Source organism: Liolophura sinensis, chromosome 8 (assembly GCF_032854445.1).
Source record: "Liolophura sinensis isolate JHLJ2023 chromosome 8, CUHK_Ljap_v2, whole genome shotgun sequence".
Classification (NCBI taxonomy): domain Eukaryota; kingdom Metazoa; phylum Mollusca; class Polyplacophora; order Chitonida; family Chitonidae; genus Liolophura; species Liolophura sinensis.
The window spans coordinates 18,268,937-18,290,633 of NC_088302.1; the positions used below are offsets into that span (position 1 = coordinate 18,268,937).

Consider the following 21,697-nt stretch of genomic DNA (forward strand, 5'->3'; position numbering starts at 1 on the left):
CACCAGCCTTTGGCAAGTTACTGAGAAATTTTCTTCTTATGAAACATACAGATAAGCTGTGTATCAGTGGAAGGCAAGTGGTCTTCACTGAACATCACACTGTTAAAATCACTACATTGTACATGAATGTCATCCATCACTTATTGTTACCACGCCCCAGGAACATCAAGGCGGCAGCAATCTACATATTCATTCATCATTCACAAAGGACTGTATGGAGAGTATGAATTGAATGTTTTCTCCAACTTCTGCTGCAGAGGAAACGATGTATCTGTGGTCATGACTGACTTTTCTATCGTCATGCTATATTTCCTCATGCTCTTTCATTTGTGTTCTTGCCTTAAATATTTTCCACAAGTTTAGCGGAAGTTTTAAGTGAGAAATTTTGGAACGAATTAGCCAAAGTGGAAGTAATTACGGAAAATCGTGCTGTTTCAATTTCTTGGTCCGTTCAGACAAAACTGGTTATAGTGCTTTGTTTTTATTTTGAATTTACGTTAAGCTACATGGACTTCCAGATCAACCAAAAAAATGAAGAATTATCTTCACATTGCATGACGTTGGAGATTTAATTATAACCATTTATTGCACACATTTGTGTTAATTACCTCAAGACGCTGACTGTTTTTATTCTCCGTCTCATGTAGCACCTGTGATTAAATTGCGCCATGCAGAGCGACACCTGCTGGCAACTGCAGACAACAGGGAGGAAGTCATCGCTAATGAGGCAGAATGACTGCGGTTGCAATGTGCTTAATTCCTACGCTTCTTTGAGGAGAGTGACATTGTAATTAGCTGTGTAGACAGCCGGTAATTGCTGCAACTAGCAAAAAGACACACTGCAAAATTAACCTATCAAAAATGTCCAAAAGACGGCAGTGGGAAACGGTGCTGTTGTCGTTGATCTGTCATCGATGCAAGACAGTGGTCATCAGAAGTTCATTAACGGAAGAGCAGAGACGTATTAACTAGCGTAATAACCCCGGGCCCCCGATCAACCCATTTACGTGGGCATACCCACCTGGTGACCATCAAATCATTTTAGCCGATTACGCTGCCACAGAAAATCTCGGGAGGTTCATCACGGATCTCCTTGAATTTCAGACAGGAAATCCTGTAATTACTGGGTTTAATACAAGACCTGTTTATGGCTGAATGAATGAGAAATAGCCACTTTAGCTCCACACAGCAGAGATGCAAGTGTGTGCACCATACGACAAAGATGTACACATATCTGCAGCCACTGCTACATGCTTGTTTTTGGTTTATTCAATAACTGCAAAAACCAATCAACACAGTGAAAGTTCAGATCTATAAGTATCCCAATGGGCAAATCAAAAAGCCCACCTTTTATTGTAATAATAATCAATAAAGAATTTGACAAACAAGAAAGGATTCATACAATTCATGTAGTGCCTGCTGCTATAAAATGGATATTGTAACTTTGTCAGCTTTTATCTTTTTGATATATCCTCTTAATTCTATTGACCGGGTTTCCACAACTGCATCCACACACTCCTGCAATTTTCGGCCAAAATTTTTTTCAGAGCGCGTTTCTACAGCTGCAATTTTCTGACACCCTCCCACAACTCTCCCAGTGGGCAAAACTGTTCATATTATTCGCCAGTCCCATTTGTTATTTGCTAATTTAGTGTTACTTGGCAATTTCATGAGTTAAGCGTATCACCCTATGTCTATTGTAAACCCAACGACCAAGAAGTCAATTAATTTAGATGAACCTAAAAGATTTTCATACCACACCCGACGACAATAACTCTCGAAACAGGACTAAAGACACTGAATGAAAATGAAATCATCTAGAAAATAAACAGTTATGTATCTGTAGTTCATTATTTTGAGGAGGTAAATCTATACAAGCTCCAAGGGAAAACTAGCACCTGTATTTCCTTCAGTTTGTACCCCGTATGACGGAACACCGTATAATCCATCAATCATATGACAAGAAATGTGACATTTTGCATTTTACAGCAGGGGAAAAAGTCACTGACAGGTCAAGGAGCACGTCCAGAGAGATAATCAAGAGACTAACGAGCAGAACAACAGGTAATCTATCTTAGCAGGTAAGTCAGCTAATAAACACAGGTATCAGGTGCAGAAGGTAGCCTTGTGTGGGTGAGGCGATCAGGTAAATGTCAACACAGGTAGGTTTGTGTCCAGCGAAATGTATTATAGACAGGTACACGTTCCATGGACATCCTTCGTGTTTTTTACGTACAGGACATTTGTCATCATTCTACAGATTGCTATGAATACATCACACATCCTCTGATTTTGATACCTTTTTTTTTTTTAGGCAAGATCAGGTAACAGTGATTATCTTTACAATATTATATTACACTAAATTAGCCGGAGGTTCTAATAAATTACAGGTATTAAAGCCTTAAAGCCGTGTATGCATCTCCCAACAAATCAGTACGTTAATACAGTGTAACACGGTAGCTTTAATTATCCTCTTTTAAATCCACTGACATATTTTGTAATACTCTCATTTGTTTATTTATTGAAGAATTTCTCGCTTATTCAATGGCGATCTGTTTTATCGGTGGAAGAGACCAGAGAAACCAGGAGACCAGGGCGTAAACTGGCAACCTTTGCCAATGCGACATACACAGATGCACATTACCCCCATATGAATATAGTTGCCCACTCAGAACTGTCACCCAGGCCCAACAAATAGGTTGAGTCCAGGACTGAAAAATTTTTAAAGAACTATAAACTGTATGAATACTTCACTAATGGTTAATTTCTTTAAAAGTCTCTGGTTGCATATTTAAGGAAGCCAGAGAGGTACATGGAATGATTAGTCAGTCAGACACGGAGACAAGAGGACTCTTAAAACAATGTCCACAGTTCACGGTGTCATGATTGTGCCTAGGTGAGAATTGGTATAGGAGCAAGATAGGTGAGTAGATGACCGGGGTAAGGTAACTGTACTCATTCACCCAGCCTCTCATCCAGATGTCCCAGGCAGAGTTGTAACACACTGCACGGCCACCTGTGAAGAGCTAAGACACACTTCTCACCGCATAAAAACAAGCAACAACACTGAAGTGACAGACACACAACTGTTTTTGTGGGAGGTAAAAAAATAAATTATACATGAGCGTGAGACTTTAGGGTCAAGTCTTCTGGCCTTTTACAGGTAAACTGAGCTTAGTCATGTTCAAGGGATAAGAGGTAATCTTAGGTAATTCTGTCAGCTAAAAAAAAATGTCCAGGTGAGTCTGCAGCTCCAGTACGGGTAGATGCAGATACAGGTACACTGTAAGTAAGGGAAATGAGAGAGGTGTAACAGAAACCGGGGGTACATAGCTAATCATCCAACAGTTTGTAGGTCAGCGACAGATAAGTCACAGGCTTAAGGCTTTCATCTTTGATCCTGGCCCTCAGGGGAGTTAAGGCTTTACTCTTCACATATCCAATGTACTCCTATACACTGTGACTATTCCAGGTGTCTCAGCTTCCAGATGTACTGAAGCTTACTATGAATTTATTTCATTCAAATGTCCCCAATTAACACCTGGCAGAGCATGCATCATTCATAATTGCACATAAAGTCATTCAATATAGAAGTCAGGCGACTCAGAACCTCAATATACCCATGTCATTTTCAAGCTGGGATTAATTTACATGTAAGTGAATGTATAACTCAAAACGGCATTATCTGGAGTGACCAAGTATATTTCTGTATGTAAAGGCAAATATATTCAATGAATCAACTATAATTCAGTGGATATTATGATTAAAATTGGAACTAAACTGAAATGGGGGGGTATTCAACTTACGCTTAACTGATACTGTCTTTGAACTTTGAACTCAATTCTAGAGGTCGTGTGAAGTTCTACCATACACATCAGGTGACACAAACTATCATGCAACTGAAGCAGTTTAAAGGCCATCGTTGAGCAATTTTAAAAAATAATAAAATTCTGAGTAAGTATTTAAAAAAAATTAAGGTTTCAGGAAAATAATTGTATAAGCTTTACGCCTTACTCTCTTCATATTAAGTTACTCAATCTTTGAACAAATTTTTGTACATTTGGTCTTAGGTTAAGTCAATTAAGAATACTATTCAAGACATCATGCTGGCTATTTATCCTAAATTACTTAAAATTTCAACCACAAAATGCACTTTTAGACGCAAATAAATGTCAAAAAATATTACTATTCAAGATATCATACTGGCTATTTATAATAAATGACTTAAAATTTCACTCACAAAAAGGCACTTTAAGACGCAAATAAATGTCACAAAATATTACATTTGGTGCTGAAACTTACAATTTTCCAGTAGAATATTCCCCCAAGTTCCAAGCAAATCTCAAAATACCTTTCTTGAATCTAAAGAATTCTCAAAATCGGGAAAAAATGGGCAAGTAAGTCATGGATGAAATTTATGGTCATTTTTAGGGCAAGTATGGTGGTTGACTACACGAATGGTCAAAACCAGGTAAGTCGAACATCAGTACAATCTTTGATAATAGCATCATGATCTAGCTATATAACAGATGTGACCCACCTAGTCAGCTGGATACAGCCTTTAAGGCTCCAAGTTTATGTACCGTAAAGCTACAAATGAAAACTTTCCATTTCATCCCCATGACTCAGAAAAACACTTGAAGAAAAATACTGCATATAAGTGTAAACAACTGCATATAAGTGTAAACAACTGCATATAAGTGTAAACAACTGCATTTAAGTGTAAAATCACGGTACAAAATCATAAGCAGCATCCTACTTGGTGAAAAAAGAATACCTCCTTGAAATGAAAGCCTGAAAACTTAGAAATCAAGAGTTTCTCGACATTACACTGATGGAAGTAGTAAGTTTACCCTTGTCACTCGTAAACAAGTGGTTAATAACAAAGCGGCGCAAGTACCCGTTAAGTGAGGAATGAAAAACGAGTGCTCTGATTCGTTCAGATGTAAGAGCTTAGCGCAAATGGCATGTTTCAAACAATTGAAGCTATAAAGATTATTATGTGACAACCTGATTAACCCATTTCATTCAGAAAAACCGGTTTTATTTCAACTTGATAGAGATCTGAACCTTTGTACTTCAGCTCATCTTAACGCATTTGCAAGATTTCACTTAATGAGTAAAGGATTAAAAAGTGGAAAATTTAACAACATGCACCACCTAATAAGCATTACGGTAATAAATCTTGGTAAATCTACAGTCATGTTAACTGAAATGGTTTCTCTGCAATACTCTAAATGCACATTTAGTATAATTTTTTCTTGTGGCCAAACGTTTTTTCTGAGGTTATCCAAATCTATTTGTCATTTTATAATTACTGAGATTTGAATGTTAGAATACAAAAATGTACCCTAATAATTTCTTTTTTCTGGACATTAAACATACTGTCAGTATAATACTAAATAAAGCACTTTATAAGGATTGCTTTTTTTTAATAATCAAGCCATCTAAAAATAACACTAAGAATTAATATTTCATACTCAGTTTTCAATTTATGAACTATCAATCCATATACAGTCCCAAAGGGACCCATTTGAAAAAAAATGAAAAGAAAAAAAACAACAACACAGAACAGAACAGAACAAAACAAACAAATAAACAAAGAAATGTGTAAAGACAACACTGAGGTAAAACAAGTAAATATATGGATATTTAAAATATGCCAGATCTAAATGTGTGGTACTATATAATCTTGTAAAGATTTGCAATGCCAGCCAAAGTCTGCAGGCAGCTACAGGTAGGCATGGTGATTATTCATCTGGAGAAACCCGGCTAGCTCAATCCTGAGCAACGATATCTAACCAGATTTAAAGAATCAAATCTTAAATCAAGGTTGGACAATGCTGAGTCCACATCTTAAAGGTCTATGATGAGATCTGAGAACGAAGACACGACTTAATCACAACTGAAAATCAAGGATAAAAGACTCGGAAGTGGACAAAAAAAGTTGGAGGTGATGTGAGTTTGATCAGGAGAGTTTCTTGCAGCCATCGAGAGAGCATCCAATCCAATAAAACAGGTAAGAAACCAAGGCCATAGCACAGGAGGCAAAAGGGTAAAAAGAAAGAAGGAGAAAGAAAGAAAGAAAAAAATCCCTGCACTGCATTTGGTTTACTCGGAGAGCAAGTTGGAGTACTGGAGCCACACACAGAGGCTGAGATCTTGTAAGCTGTTGTATTGAATCAGAGGGCAAATCAAATGAAGGACAGGAGAATCCTCTGCCGCCTTAAAAAGAGCTGCCAGCGGATATTTGGTTGGTTTGTCTGGATAAGATATATCGGCCAAGTGTCAGCCATAAGAGCACTTGGCTAATGCAAAACTAAAACACAGAGGATCAATTTCTTGGTGATCTACAGCAAATGAGCTTGAAACACTTTAGGTTACAATGGGACAACATAAGACAAGTTTGCCCAGTTTGTCCAGTCAACAGGTGAAAACCTGACCAGATATAGTGTAGGCATGAAGGGGTTTAGGGTATGTCTGAGGGATTAAGGGGTGCACAGACAGGCTCCACCCAGCCCAAGGGCAGAAGGAAGAAGATGAGCATGGGAGAAACACTGCTGCAGAAAGGACATTAAAAGCTACCCAACGATCATCCCCTCTTTCCTGCTTCTAGACACCACGCCTAACCTGTCTGAATCTCAAATTCTTCAGACACGGACACAAGTTTCACAAGACTCCAAATTTGAACTCAATAGCGAAAAGGTCTTGTACCCGTATGAACTCAATACTTCCGAAACTAATTAATTCAGTAAAAAAAGACCTTCCTTCTGCGTTTTCCATGAACACAAAGAGGTAATATGTCTATATTATTCCAATATATTCAAGCTAAATGTGCCCAAGAGTTAAATTAATTAGTGATTTTGTCACTAATTCCTCTTTTAACATTTGCTTAATAACTTGAGAATTTATAAATATAACTTGAAAATTGCACAAAATATATAAAAATTATACTACATTACAAAAGCCATTGTTCTGGCCATTGAAAGGCCTCTGAAAGAATTGGGTGAAAAACTGAACGAGGCTTTCCTTGTAAGCGAGCATGACAACAAGGACAATACATTTCAACACTTTTTTTGAAGTTGTGGAAGTCAGTGTTGTTTAAATATAGTTTAAAATGAGATAAAAAAAGAAAACAACAAAAGTTGCAATCTAATTGTGATCTTTAATTACATGGCATGAGAGAAACACACACACTTAAAAGAAAAAAAAAAACAAAATACAAAACAAAAGCTATTAATAATGATCTTATAATTAAACCACCAGTGTCAACTGTTCATACAGATGAAATCTGAAAATCTAACAAATTTGCCCTGGAGTGGGGACTCAGCTTCGTAACAATTCTTCATTGGTGGCCTCAAAATAACTGTCCCAGAACAAAGGCTTTTCATCATTATTCCTTTTTCATCTGAAGCTGTATCATTTATAGCTAATTGATGTTATCACTGAACAACACAAGGCAAAATCTAGTTACTGCAATAATGTGTACAAGACAAAATCCTGAGGCACTTCGTGCATTTCTTTAAGACTTTCATCTTTATTCACACATAAATTTCAAATCAACATTAATTGCAGTCACCTAATTCAACCACATCTTGCAGCTACTGAATTCAACAACAACAACCTGTCAAAACAAGGAATATTCTTGTCATAAAAGCCAATCATTTATCTCTTGTACATGTAGTAAAGAGTTCTCTACTAAATTCTCTATACAAAATTTAGTACGGAGTGCCAAAAAACAAGGAAGCACAAGAAGCAGTTAAAAAACAACTACAAACAAAGATATGATTGTGACTCAATGATTAGGCACCTTGTTTTCCCCTTATCTCATCTCATCTCCTGATGACAGCAAATAAAGTGATGAAATTTTCAAGAGTCTGGCGATAACAAAAGGAAGTCCCCAAATACTGGTAACAAAATGAAGTGCCCAAATACTGGTAACAAAATGAAGTGCCCAAATACTGGTAACATAAAAACTTGTGATGTCAAGATTTACATAAATTGTGAGTTATGTAAGACTTATCTAGTGGTACTGCATGATTTGAAAAATAGAAAAAATATTATTTATTTATTTGATCGGTAAGCATTATGGTGGGAGGGAACCGAGCATAGCCGGTGGAAACCAATGAGCATCCGCAGGTTGCTGGCAGACCTTCCCACTTACGGCCGGAGAGGAAGCCAGCATGAGCTGGATTTGAACTCACAGCTACCGCACTCGTGAGAGGCTCCTGGGTCATTACGCTGCGCTAGCGCACTAACCAACTGAGCCATGGAGGCCCCTAGAAAAAATAGTGTAGCTTAAAAAAAATAAAGATACATAAGAGCATGATTATTTTGCCTGTGGCATGGAGTCAGGCCCATTCATGATAATACAACTTCTACATAGCAGTTTCATTTCTTCACAAGTGCTTGTTATGGACACTGATACATATCCAGAGTATTTTATTTCAGCATACCAAAATTAGGACTATAACAAAAAGAAAATGCTGACTTTGCCCCGAACGAACAAGTGGCATAAACAAACATTTTATTTACCAAATTACAAAGGTATCTGCAGACAAAAGCAGATAACCTGGATGTTGTGAGGAGATATCCACAGGTAACGTTATCACCTCCACCTATGTGTGAATGTCCCTGTCATCTCATGTAACCCTGCCAGGTCACCCTACTGATCTCCTGACCCCTATGCTCTTCATCCACTTCCAATTACCAACCCCACAGAGTTTCTCTTTCTTCCGCTCTCACCTCAAAGGAATTAAATGTTTAAAGGGGATTAGTTGAGCCCTCTCGGGTTTTGTAACCCAGTTCAGAGCGGGGATGTTTTAGGAATCTCTGGATTTCAGGTAGCACATGGGTGCTAATCAGCCTGTTCCATGTGGTAGATGTCACCTACTTATTAAATATCACCGGGATGGTTCAACCAAATGAATCCTGTCACAATGTTTTTGTCTTATCATTTGTAACCTTAATATGAACTTTCCACATCAGACTGAGGTACCTTCAATTTAGAGGTACATGTAAAGGTACAGGTACCGGCAAAGGTACAGGTACAGGTACATGTACAGGACCAGCTTTACACTAGTCCTTACATCATGTATTTATTAATTAATTTGTCATTATTACAATCAAGTGTACCTGCATATGTGTGCATATGACAAATTCTGCTCTGTCAATGTAGGCTTAAAGTGTGATAGCTCCTAAAAATTCGCTAAAGAGAACAGGTGCTCAGATAATGCAAGTCAATAAATACTTCTGACTCCAGGTAAAAAAAAAGACAAAAATTAATATGTGATTTCATCACATGCTTTTTCATCCTGATGGATTTCTATGTAGAATTGATTCCTAGACAGAAGATGTGGACCAAGTTTACCAATATGTGACATTTCTCACTGTTCCATATGTGTGATCTCTTTCCCCTCCACCACCCCCCCCCCTTCCCCCGAACTAAGAAAACACAATGTTTGGTGACCAACAACGTATCAGCATTGCATGGATCCGAAAACCGACCAGTCACCTCAAAGCCTTCCACCTCAACCATTGGAAGTATTCCAGGTATCTGCTCTGCCATCTTTTTACGGCCGACAGATCAATAGATGGTGGCTTATCGGCTTAAGGGTGATTTCCAGGTGACAACGAACCATGGCGAGAATTAATCTGATCGAATTAAGAACAGCTGACAGATTTGGCTTCCAAACTGGGACAACATTCTCACAATTGAGGACTACAGTCCAGGGCTTGGACAGCTTTTATGAAACTCCAAAGTCCATTATTTCCTCTCACAACATCTCTGAATTCTCTGATTCAGAATCAATTTGAGTGCACCCTAAACCTGTTGTTACCAGTGCCTGAAATTACCCCCATAATGAACCTAAAACAGTTTAATTAAAGGACTATTACTGTCCATGACAAATAAGGTGGTTGTCTGCTCAAAAAATTACAAATTGTGCCAGAAAATGACTTTGGAGGTTTGGAAAAAGCATTTACAAATATTATACGTTTTTAAACTGGAAACAACTTCTCTGCAATTATAATCCTTTTACCTCCATTTCAAATTACTTGTACATGTCACAGCTAACAATTTTGTTGATCATGATAAGTTAGACGGACTAAAAACAACTTGCTCTAGCTAGGAATCAAGTGGGAATGTGGCCAGTTGGAGCATTTGGAGAAAAAAAGAATTGACAACTAGATTATAAGATCTCCATTCTTCTGATGGTGGAATCCTATGGACATGTCAAGGGGACAGTGGTCTGACAATTCTGGATGTGAATTACTGAAGGATTGGTTAGTACAAGGATTGGTTAGTACATCAGTTTCCCATATTGCCATGGAAATCAGCTGGAGTGGTCCTGAGTACACCATAACACTGCAGACATTGATGACATAAAGTGATATTTGGTGCAAGCCAAAAATTCAGAGCTTTACAATCATGATTATAAGTCTTGGTTTTAAACTGGCCCAGATGTGCAAAATGTGACTTACTTTATACTTGACATGTAATTTATTAGATAGTCTGAACCTAAACTGCGAAGATTCAAAACAAATAGCTTAAGTTACATTGTGTTTTGCTTTACCGTCAGGGTGTGGAATTTTTCCTACAGCCATTATGATCAAAGCATTGGTAAAAAAAAAAAACAGAAAAAAAAAAACAGACAACAATGTGTGCACTGACGACAGTGGTACTTATAAAGAGCAAATTAGGCCAATATTGTGCAACTTATTGCGTCCTCTTTTGTCCTTGACAGCAGTTATGCATTTCCTGGACAAAGGCAGGTTTGTGTCTTTTAACAATGGATTTTGTTCGTCATGATATCATATTAGATTGTGGTCAAACCCCCAATTATCTCAACTTTTGAAATCTTAAAAAAAAAAGAGTCCTGTCTACCTGTTGATCGTGTAGCACTAATACAATGATGTCTACCCATAAGGTGTGTACCTGTCACTGGGAAGGTGCTTGTGTACCTGCTCACAGATCACGTACCCATACAGGTAAGGTCATGCAATATTTCTCTGGCTCGTATGGGAAACAAACCCTGCACAGTCCACGGCCGGGTGTCTGTCAGCTGATTCCCTTCCTCGCTGATTCAGACGTCTCCAAAAAAAAAGCGTCACTTTACACTAATTACACACTGACAGCAATTCAGGTGACAAACAGCCCTGTTTGTATGACCTCAAAGGTTCGGCAAAGCCAGAGCTTCAATCTAACAAAGATCTGTTATAAGAATGTGCACTGAGAAGGTGGCTTGTTACATATACTCAACAACCTCAGCTAACTCTAATCTAGCAGGGTTATTCCAGCCTGAATCATTAATATCCAGAATTGTCAATTTTCTTGTCATAAAAGCAGACTTAACAGTCATGCAGAACAACAGTGATAATCACAGAAGTGGATGATTAATGCAGATGATTAGGAAGTGAACAATCTGTTTACATTGTTTTATGGCCGTACCAAACCAATTTCTAAACCTTAATACCTGTATAATGACAAATGCTCCCCAAATTTGTTACATGTACCGGTTATAAATTCACTGCTGTTATACCACGTGTGAAACAAAATATTTTTTTATTTCCTGAAATACTTAAACTGAAACAACTTCAAAATTAGATCAAAACTGATTACTATGTATCTATATAATATTAATGCTATACCTATCCATTACATATGTTTGTAACAAACAAGCTGGATAATTAAGCCTCAGGCAGTATTGTGAAGAATACAACACTTTATGCATTATTGAAATTGCCTAAAACAAATGAAACAAGTGTAATCAATTCATTACAAAATATATAATCCAATATCTCTTCATTAAGAACAATATGGTAGTTACTCCACTGTAAAAACAAATCAGACATTACTGCCTAATACGTAAGGATATATCCTTCATCTGATTTACCTATTTGATTTGACTACTGTACACAAAATATTTCGCTGTACAACGACAGCGGCCAGCATTATGGTGAGAGGAAACCGGCAAAGCCTGGGGGAAACCCATGATCATCTGCAGGTTGCTGACAGACGTTCCGATCAACGACCCGAGAGGAAGAGAGTCATTCATCTGAATCATTTGTTTCTAGACATTCAATTTCTCAAGATTTCTCTGGTACTTAGCAAAATTCAACACAATGATTGACATGGCTCATACATACCTTACATAGACATTCAATTCCTCAAGATTTCTCAGGTACTTAGTAAAATTCAACACACTGATTGACGTGGCTCATACATACCTTACATAGACATTCAATTTCTCAAGATTTCTCAGGTACTTAGTAAAATTCAACACACTGATTGACGTGGCTCATACATACCTTACACAGACATTCAATTTCTCAAGATTTCTCAGGTACTTAGCAAAATTCAACACAATGATTGACGTGGCTCATACATACCTTACATAGACATTCAATTGCTCAAGATTTCTCAGGTACTTAGTAAAATTCAACACAATGATTGACGTGGCTCATACATACCTTACATAGACATTCAATTTCTCAAGATTTCTCAGGTACTTAGTAAAATTCAACACAATGATTGACGTGGTTCATACATACCTTGCATAGACATTCAATTTCTCAAGATTTCTCAGGTACTTAGCAAAATTCAACACACTGATTGACGTGGCTCATACATACCTTACATAGACATTCAATTTCTTAAGATTTCTCTGGTACTTAGTAAAATTCAACACAATGATTGACGTGGCTCATACATACCTTACACAGACATTCAATTTCTCAAGATTTCTCAGGTACTTAGCAAAATTCAACACAATGATTGACGTGGCTCATACATACCTTACATAGACATTCAATTGCTCAAGATTTCTCAGGTACTTAGTAAAATTCAACACAATGATTGACGTGGCTCATACATACCTTACATAGACATTCAATTTCTCAAGATTTCTCAGGTACTTAGCAAAATTCAACACAATGATTGACGTGGTTCATACATACCTTACATAGACATTCAATTTCTCAAGATTTCTCAGGTACTTAGCAAAATTCAACACATTGATTGACGTGGCTCATACATACCTTACATAGACATTCAATTTCTTAAGATTTCTCTGGTACTTAGTAAAATTCAACACAATGATTGACGTGGCTCATACATACCTTACATAGACATTCAATTTCTCAAGATTTCTCAGGTACTTAGTAAAATTCAACACAATGATTGACGTGGCTCATACATACCTTACATAGACATTCAATTTCTCAAGATTTCTCTGGTACTTAGCAAAATTCAACACAATGACTGACGTGGCTCATACATACCTTACATAGACATTCAATTTCTCAAGATTTCTCAGGTACTTAGCAAAATTCAACACAATGATTGACGTGGCTCATACATACCTTACATAGACATTCAATTTCTCAAGATTTCTCAGGTACTTAGCAAAATTCAACACAATGATTGACGTGGCTCATACATACCTTACATAGACATTCAATTTCTCAAGATTTCTCTGGTACTTAGTAAAATTCAACACAATGATTGACGTGGCTCATACATACCTTACATAGACATTCAATTTCTCAAGATTTCTCTGGTACTTAGTAAAATTCAACACAATGATTGACGTGGCTCATACATACCTTACATAGACATTCATTTTCTCAAGATTTCTCTGGTACTTAGTAAAATTCAACACACTGATTGACGTGGCTCATACATACCTTACATAGACATTCAATTTCTCAAGATTTCTCTGGTACTTAGTAAAATTCAACACAATGATTGACGTGGCTCATACATACCTTACATAGACATTCAATTTCTCACGATTTCTCTGGTACTTAGTAAAATTCAACACAACGATTGACGTGGCTCATACATACCTTACATAGACATTCAATTTCTCAAGATTTCTCTGGTACTTAGTAAAATTCAACACTCTGATTGACGTGGCTCATACATACCTTACATAGACTTTCAATTCCTCAAGATTTCTCTGGTACTTAGTAAAATTCAACACACTGATTGACGTGGCTCATACATACCTTACATAGACATTCAATTTCTCAAGATTTCTCAGGTACTTAGTAAAATTCAACACACTGATTGACGTGGCTCATACATACCTTACATAGACATTCAATTTCTCAAGATTTCTCTGGTACTTAGTAAAATTCAACACACTGATTGACGTGGCTCATACATACCTTACATAGACATTCAATTTCTCAAGATTTCTCAGGTACTTAGTAAAATTCAACACACTGATTGACGTGGCTCATACATACCTTACATAGACATTCAATTTCTCAAGATTTCTCAGGTACTTAGTAAAATTTAACACACTGATTGACGTGGCTCATACATACCTTACATAGACATTCAATTCCTCAAGATTTCTCTGGTACTTAGTAAAATTCAACACACTGATTGACGTGGCTCATACATACCTTACATAGACATTCAATTTCTCAAGATTTCTCAGGTACTTAGTAAAATTCAACACACTGATTGACGTGGCTCATACATACCTTACATAGACATTCAATTTCTCAAGATTTCTCAGGTACTTAGTAAAATTCAACACACTGACTGACGTGGCTCATACATACCTTACATAGACATTCAATTTCTCAAGATTTCTCTGGTACTTAGTAAAATTCAACACACTGATTGACGTGGCTCATACATACCTTATATAGACATTCAATTTCTCAAGATTTCTCTGGTACTTAGTAAAATTCAACCCATTGATTGACGTGGCTCATATATACCTTACATATTAATCACTCTCTCTTATTCACAAAGATGTGGAAAGACCTAAAATTGTGCAAAACAAAACATGCATGCACTAACTAACTGTATTTCACTTGATTTATTTATTTGATTTGCGTTTTATGCCATACTCAAAAATATTTCACTTATACAACAACGGCCAGCTTCACCGTGGGAGGAAACCCTGCAGAGCCCGGGGGAAACCTACAACCATTCACAGTTTTATTTCACCTCAGGTGAAATACACTTGCAGAAGGACATAAAGGCCTTAAAATGAGACGTATGTATCTGACAAAAAAAATTCATCAAACTTGAAAAACGATACTCTCTGTGTGAAGTGTGAAGTGTACAGGATAAAAAGGGTTTAATTAAGTTACATTATTTTATCCACAATGAATTACAATGTATATATCCACAACATATGAAAGGATAATAATCTAAATATAGTAATTTATATACTTTTTCCATTTTTTCTTTTTATTCCCATTGTTTTTTCTTCTTTTTATAGTGTGGAGTCAGAAACAAGAACATATTCCCACATCCCTGACACATGTACATACACTATGCATACACATCATCCCAAGGAAATGTCATCCTATTGAAACACGGAAAAAGTTCAGTCCTACAAAGTATTCTATCAAGCATGTCTTGTCATAAGTATGTTCAAAACATTAAATAACAAAGTTCACATTTCCTTGGTAACACGATAAAACGGTTGTTAACATAGTGATAAACTGGTCATGTTCTCTACATTTTATTTAGATCTAACATGATTCATAACTCAGAAAACGTCTTTGTGGTTCGAACACCAGCCCTGCACTTACAAAACATTGCCATCTGAGCATTTGAAAAACTTATTTTATACAAATATTACAACAGAGATTAGTATTCGTACACAGACGTTTTAATACACAGTGTAGCCTTTCTATAAAATGCCTCGATATTGCACACAATCAGATATAACGCAACCCAAATCTTGTCCCCACAAAAAATCTGTGGTGTACTTTTGTGTGAGAAAAGCTAAAACTGCGAACGAATGAAGATTTTTCACCACGAAATATACGAAAATAATCATCATCTGTTTCATTTCCTACTGCTAGTATGTGACCCATGTGTTATTTGATATTTTAGGCTTAAGCTTTTTGACTATCACGCCAGAATAAGCAAAAAGAAATGAATTTTTCTACGAATGATTGAACAGGTTGTAACTGGTTACACACCCTTGCGAGCGAGTTTGATTCCGAATGCACGTGTGATGTTGCTGTCGCAGCATTACTTTCACGTGTATCTGGCTTTGTCAGCAATGCAGAACACATTTTGCTCACTGTAACAGGCAAACCTCATAAAGGGATTAGCATTTGTACACTTTCAGTAAATGCTGATAACTTTAATGAGCTTATTGAATGGCTATAAAGCAAGGTGTGAAACTGCAGGGAGTGAGATTTGGTTTACCGGCATGCTGACATGTGAGAGTTAAGGTGAAACTTCATTTGAATTAATACATTGATTTAGCATGATGTACATTAAAATGGTGATCATTATTCTCCATGTGTTCCATGAGTTACTTTCAATGCAAGCATACATGAACAAATTGGATATCCAATGCGTTGTAGCTATTTTTATTTAAAAATAACTCTCCGGCCGTACGTGGGAAGGTCTGCCAGCAACCTGCGGATGGTCGTGGGCTTCCCCCGGGCTCAGTCCGGTTTCCACCCACCATAATGCTGGCCGCCGTCGTATAAGTGAAATATTCTTGAGTACGGCGTAAAACACCAATCAAATAAAAAAAAAAAAAATTAAAAATTTAAAAATAAAGTGAATGAAACTATGTTACTTGAATTCATCTTGTGGAGTTCAGATCAGCTCAGGCCTGTGATTACACGATACGAGGCTAGCTTCGCAGGATATCATTTGTAAGCCAGTGCTGAGATGCTTGTGTTCTATACATGAAAACTTGGACACTCTAGAATACTAGATGAATCCTTAGGTAACAAAAAATCTCAGGTGTTAAGTAAACTAACAATAAGAAAACCTTTGACAAAACACATTTTGCATCAATAGAACTTCTTTTGATGTCACAATCATGACCTGTAAGACAGACTGCAGCCCTATATACCGGAACCCATGGTCATTTCATTATAGCGCGAACCTGTCCCCAAAGCGGCACACCATACTGTACTTTAATATTGTTGTATTTAGACAAACTCTCAGTATTAACATGAAAAATCAAAGAATTTATAACTCACACTACATAAACCAATGAAATAAACCAGTTTTCGAAACTGATCCTTGGAAGTAAAACAATGAATCTGAAAAATTTCATTAATGATTTCATTATTGCATGCAGAGAAACCAACGCTTAGGAACCAGAATTTAAACAGTCTGAAGGATGTAGGCCCAAACAATTATCTCTTGCTTGGCTGGTCAAGAAAGGTCAATAACCCTCACTTGGCTTTCCATGAAATGTGAATATCCCTCACTTGGCTTTTCATGAAAAGTGAATATCCCTCCCTTGGCTTTCCATGAAATGTGAATATCCCTCACTTGGCTTTTCATGAAATGTGAATATCCCTCACTTGGCTTTTCATGAAATATGAATATCCCTCACTTGGCTTTCCATGAAATGTGAATATCCTTCACTTGTCTTTTCATGAAATGTGAATATCCCTCACTTGGCTTTCCATGAAATGTGAATATCCCTACCTTGGCTTTTCATAAAAAGTGAATATTCCTTGCTTGGCTTTCCATGACATGTGAACATCCCTCACTTGGCTTTCATAAAAAGTGAATAACCCTTGCTTGGCTTTTCATGAAATGTGAATATCCCTCACTTTTTTTTTTCAGAAAAAATGAATATCCCTTACTTGGCTTTTCATGAAATGTGAATACACCTTGCCTGGCCTTTCATGAAAAGTGAATAACCCCTGCTTGGCTTTTCATGAAAAGTGAATACTCCTTACTGGGCTTTTCATAAAAGATGAATATCCCTCCCTTGGCTTTTCATGAAATGTGAATATCCCTACCTTGGCTTTTCATGAAAAGTGAATATCCCTCACTTGGTTTTTCGTGAAAAGTGCATATCCCTCCCTTGGCTTTTCATGAAATGTGAATATCCCTCACTTGGCTTTTCATAAAAAGTGAATAGCCCTCGCTTGGCTTTTCATAAATTGTGAACATCCCTCACTTGGTTTTCATGAAAAGTGAATAACCCCTGCTTGGCTTTTCATGAAAAGTGAATACTCCTTACTGGGCTTTTCATAAAAGATGAATATCCCTCCCTTGGCTTTTCATGAAATGTGAATATCCCTACCTTGGCTTTTCATGAAAAGTGAATACCCCTCACTTGGTTTTTCGTGAAAAGTGCATATCCCTCCCTTGGCTTTTCATGAAATGTGAATACCCCTTGCCTGGCCTTTCATGAAAAGTGAATAGCCCTCGCTTGGCTTTTCATAAACTGTGAATACCCCTTACTTGGTTTTCATGAAAAGTGAATAACCCCTGCTTGGCTTTTCATGAAAAGTGAATACTCCTTACTGGGCTTTTCAGAAAAGATGAATATCCCTCCCTTGGCTTTTCATGAAATGTGAATATCCCTACCTTGGCTTTTCATGAAAAGTGAATATCCCTCACTTGGTTTTTCGTGAAAAGTGCATATCCCTCCCTTGGCTTTTCATGAAATGTGAATATCCCTCACTTGGCTTTTCATAAAAAGTGAATATCCCTGGCTTGGCTTTCCATGACATGTGAACATCCCTCACTTGGCTTTCATAAAAAGTGAATAACCCTTGCTTGGCTTTTCATGAAATGTGAATATCCCTCACTTTTTTTTTTCAGAAAAAATGAATATTCCTTGCTTGGCTTTTCATGAAATGTGAATACCACTTGCCTGGCCTTTCATGAAAAGTGAATAACCCTCGCTTGGCTTTTCATGAATTGTGAATACCCCTTACTTGGTTTTCATGAAAAGTGAATAACCCCTGCTTGGCTTTTCATGAAAAGTAAATACTCCTTACTTGGCTTTTCATAAAAGATGAATATCCCTCCCTTGGCTTTTCATGAAAGGTGAATATCCCTAACTTGTCTTTTCATGAAAAGTGAATATCCCTCCCTTGGCTTTTCATGAAAAATGAATATCCCTCCCTTGGCTTTTCATGAAAAGTGAATCCCCCCCCCCCTTGGCTTTTCATGAAAAGTGAATATCCCTCACTTGGCTTTTCATGAAAAGTGAATATCCCTCGCTTGGCTTTTCATGAAAAGTGAATATCCCTAACTTGGCATTTCATGAAAAGTGAATATCCCTCCCTTGGCTTTTCATGAAAAGTGAATATCCCTCCCTTGGCATTTCATGAAAATTGAATATCCCTCCCTTGGCTTTTCATGAAAAGTGAATATCCCTCCCTTGGCTTTGCGTGAAAAGTGAATATCCCTCACTTGGCTTTTCATGAAAAGTGAATACCCCCACCCCCCCTTGGCTTTTCATGAAAAGTGAATATCCCTCCCTTGGCTTTTCATGAAAAGTGAATATCCCTCCCTTGGCTTTTCATGAAAAGTGCATATCCCTCCCTTGGCTTTTCATGAAAAGTGCATATCCCTCCCTTGGCTTTTCATGAAAAGTGAATATCCCTCCCTTGGCTTTTCATGAAAAGTGAATATCCCTCACTTGGCTTTTCATGAACAGTGAATATCCCACCCTTGGCTTTTCATGAAAAGTGAATATCCCTCACTTGGCTTTTCATGAACAGTGAATATCCCTCCCTTGGCTTTTCATGAAAAGTGAATATCCCTCACTTGGCTTTTCATGAACAGTGAATATCCCTCCCTTGGCTTTTCATGAAAAGTGAATATCCCTCCCTTGGCTTTTCATGAAAAGTGAATATCCCTCCCTTGGCCTTCCATAAAAGGTGAATGATAACATAATCACACCCACTCAATACTTTTGTGCATTTAATGGAAGATGATGTACATGTACAGCACTTACCTCTCACCTGACAAAATTTAGGGAATTAAAACTTCACTATAATCATATATCCTCTATCAATTCCTATTAATTGAAGTGTTATCTGAACTTGTCTTAGACAGAAAACCACAGTTCAGAACATTTGCTCCAAACATTCATTCTAACACACACAACAGTTGTACATGTTTACATACTGAACAGTGCAAAATTTGTAAAAAAAAAACTGTAGTTTTTTCCCCCTTAAACACCCATGACAATTGTTTTCTGAAGTGAAGGGAAACAATGTGCTGTACTGTCTTAAATGAGTGACAGCATCGTAACTCAAATTTGGTCGAGTAATTTACACCAGGCTAAGACTTCCCCAAAGAATGTTTTTTGATGTCCAAATGAGATCTCAGCTTAAACTTTTTCCCCTGGAGCAAAGTCGTGAACCAGCCACTTGTTACCTGACGCACTCTAGTTTTTGCCACTACAGGGGAGTGTTTTTGAGGGTTACGTTGAATGTCATGGACATATCTTACTCATGAGCCCTGGAGTACCCTCAGCTCAGATAAAGACTTCTCCTTTTCCTCTTAAAACCGGAATTCTCAACAAATTACCTAAATTAAATTTAACTTGACAAAAAAAAAAAAAAAAGGATGTTGTGTCAGCCAGCAATTCATGGGAGTTCGCAATTATTTCTGTCCTCCGTTCACAGTGGGTCTAAGCCCATCAGGATAGAAAGTGTCACATAGACTGAGTCTTATAGCTTCCCTCTGTGAGTCACACCATATAAGGTGGGCCAGAGTCTATAAACACTGGTTTGTGAACTGAAAAAGTTGGAGGAGGAGAGAAAAAAGGTGTTTCCAGCTAGAAGGCCATAGAAGAATGCAATGGTTTCATCTTTTTATTATTATTATTAAATTATAATTTTTCAAGGAATTAAATGTAACTGGTTTTTCATTTGATAATGACCTAGAACAGCACATATGCCGACAAAATATCACATTCCTTAAAGTGCCGCATCTGTCCTAAGAGGAGCTATGCGGAAATATTAAAATGATACAATGGATACCCTAGGGAACAGAGCTAACAACAGGGCTCAGGAAGATTTATGACGAATAACACTATTTAACTCATATAAGTGGAGAGTCCTCAAAAACAAAATCTTCGGCAGTTTCCGTAAAATTCTCCTGATGTGATGTGATAATGTTCCTTATGTAACAATGAGTCAAGCAGATGTGACGTTGAGTAAAGCAGTTATGCTGGAATGACGTCATGGGCATTTGAAAGTGCGACGTAATTTGCTGTTAAACATTAGGGATGGGTGACGCCAGCTGTTCTTGCATGACGTCACACCAAGCAAAATTGGAAACGACAGAAAACTTTTGTTTCCATACTATCCTCCAAAACTAGTGACAGCGGTATTAATGCTTTGCTATTTTTTAATAATTTAGGAAAGCAATTCTGACTATTTCAATCCTTATCATTTAACCCTCCTTTTAAGACATTCAGGTCTTCATATTGTAGAAGCTCTTTAACTTTCTGATTACGGTATTTGATGTAAAAATGTCACCCATGGCTCTCAAGATTCTGAAAGATCATTTTATCTTGTACTGGAAAATGTTTCAGAACCAAATGTAATATTTTACATCCTTCGTATTTTCCTCTACAAACACACCTTTTTGGTCAAATTTTAAGTTGGAATTCTTCTATAGCAGAACTGACAAATCTGTTACCATTGTGACAGGATAAAATACGCTGACACTACAACTTACTCATGGCGACATTTGTTTTCATTTCAAGCTGTTGTACAGGAAAAAGAATATCAAAATTATTATCAAAACTATTATTCTTATTTCATTTTAAAATGTTTGACACATTCACATCATTAAATAAATAGTTACGGGACTCTTTCTGTCATAAAAACATACATGTGCATATATTGGCTACTGCATCGTCTTAATCATCCCCATTTAAGCTCAATGACAAATGTGTTAAATTTAAGTGAAGTCTTATTT

The 21,697-nt window shown here is 37.1% G+C and overlaps 1 protein-coding gene across 3 annotated transcripts in view; it reads right to left on the minus strand.

Annotated features, from left to right (window-relative positions):
* The window catches only part of LOC135473958 (semaphorin-1A-like), a 233,143-nt gene that overhangs the window by 117,130 nt on the left and 94,316 nt on the right, over positions 1-21,697 (minus strand). The gene's annotated exons all lie outside the window — the stretch shown is intronic.